Consider the following 2,500-nt stretch of genomic DNA (forward strand, 5'->3'; position numbering starts at 1 on the left):
TGGAATTTATGATGATTATCAATGGTATATCAACCATTTATCTAATTGCAGTTATCATCAACCTTATCATTATCGTCATTATTATTTACGTCTGTCCGGATTTTATGATGGTTATCAATGTTATATAAACCATTTATATAATTGCAGTTATCATCAACTTCATCATTATCGTCATTATTATTTACGTCTGTTTGGATTTTATGATGATTATCAATGGTATATCAATCATTTATATAATTGCAGTTATCATCAACGCTATTATCATTATCGTCATTATTATTTACGTTTGTCTGGATTTTATGATGATTATCAATGTTATATCAACCATTTATCTAATTGCAGTTATCATCGCTATTATCATCATTATCGTCAGTATTATTTACGTTTGCCTGGAATTTATGATCATTAACAATGTTATACTACCAATTTATCTAATTACATTTGTTGATACATTATCATCAACGCTATTATTATCGTTATCATCATTATCATTTACATTTGTCTGGAATTCGTGACCATTAGCAATGTTATATCAGTCAGTTAATCACACCACAATTATCAACATGAGCGCCTTTATTATCATTATCGTCGTTATTATTTTTGCTGACATTACATCCTTACCATCATCATCACCGTTCGCCTGTCTCCTCTCTTCATTATCATCATAATAATCACTGATATCATGGTGCTTATTATGAAATCTACTTTAGTTGTTTTTTTTATAGAACTTGAATACTGAAAACAAATTAAGAAATTTTTACTGAGCAACTAAATGATAATCTTTGTACAAAATAGGCGTTAGATGGAAGAGGAAATAGAAGGGGAAGGAAGGGAGGGGAGAGGTGGGGAGAGGAGGGGAGGGAAGAGGAGGGGGGGGGGGGGAGAAGAGGGGATGGAAGAGGAAGGGAGGGATGGGGAAGGGAGGGAGAGAAGACCAGAGGAGGAGAAAAGAAAGGAGAAGATGGGAAGGGAGGGGAGGAAAGAGGAGGAGAGAGGAGGAGGGAGGAGGTGAGGAAGGAGAAAGGGGGGAGGGGAAGGAAAGGGGAGGAAAGGAAAGAGGAGGGAAAACCAGAGGAGGGAGGGGGAGGGAAGGGGAGGGGATGGGAGAGAAGAGGAGAGAAGAGGGGCGATGAGAGGAGAAGAAAAGAGAAGTAATAATAATCTATATATTCTTAATCAGATTTATTTAGACTGAAGGACATAATTCATAATCCGATTTATAATTCACAAAAGAAAAGAGAGAAAAACCCAACTTGCGGATTGAAAGAGGATTTGTGTGCGTGTGTGTGTGTGTGTGTCCGTGCGTGAGCGTGCGTGTGTGCCATATGCGTATGTGTGTGTGTGTGTGCGCGCGCGTGTGTGCATAAGCATGCGTATGTGTGTGTGTGTGTGTGTGTGTGTGTGTGTGTGTGTGTGTGTCCGTGCGTGAGCGTGCGTGTGTGCCATATGCGTATGTGTGTGTGTGTGTGTGCGCGCGTGTGTGCATAAGCATGCGTATGTGTGTGTGTGTGTGTGTGTGTACAAATGAGCGTGATTATACATACGTATGTGTGTACTTTCACGTGTGTTTACATGTATATTTATGAGTTAGAACGTGTTTATACGTGTACCTGTGTGTATCGTATATTTGTATGAGGATGCCGGATTTGTGAAGAAAATAATTAGCTTATAATCAGGCCTATTTATTGGTCATTAACGAGGCCTAAATCCTTCTGATTCATTATAGATGAAAAAGATGACATGAAGAACTATCAGCAGAAATTAGTAATTAGTAAATTGAGCCAATAATCTCGAAAAGTATTAAGAAGTAAAGATATATCTAATTTCGTTTTTTTGAAGGCTAAATTCTTCTATTTGGTAATCTAATCGTAATTATCGCTGAATGGACTTTTATCATATTATTTTCATTACCACTTTCGTTATGTATTATCGTTGCAACACTTTTTAAGATATTATCATTATCATCATTAAGATAATTAAATTTGCTAAAATTATCGCTATCGCTATTGTCATTATCGTTATCATAATGACATAAAGACTAATTAACGTTGTCATAATGACACAAATACTCTGTCATTATCGTTATCATATAATTATCATCTATTAAGAAATATTGCTATTTATATACGAATACTAAGTACTCTGTTTATAGTCCTGACGCTCTCAGCCAGTTAAAATGGAAGGATGTTGGTAAGTCGCCAAACATTTCCTGCAGCGGGAAATGCCACCCATTTCTGTCTCATCCGTCGGGCTCATCTCCCTTCCCCTCACGCCCTCACCCCTCACGCCCTCACTCCTCACGCCCTCACGCCCTTACGACCTTTCGCCCTCACCCCTCACTCCTCACCCTTACCCTCACGCCCTCACCCCTCACTCCTCACCCTCACGCCCTCACCCCCACGCCCTCACACCCTCACGTTCTCACGCCCTCACGCCCTCATGACCACTGCTATGTATTGGTAAGGATTGGCATTTCATTTTATGGTTTGTTTTAGGGTGA

The sequence above is a fragment of the Penaeus vannamei genome, chromosome 33, assembly GCF_042767895.1.
Source record: "Penaeus vannamei isolate JL-2024 chromosome 33, ASM4276789v1, whole genome shotgun sequence".
NCBI classification, from domain to species: domain Eukaryota; kingdom Metazoa; phylum Arthropoda; class Malacostraca; order Decapoda; family Penaeidae; genus Penaeus; species Penaeus vannamei.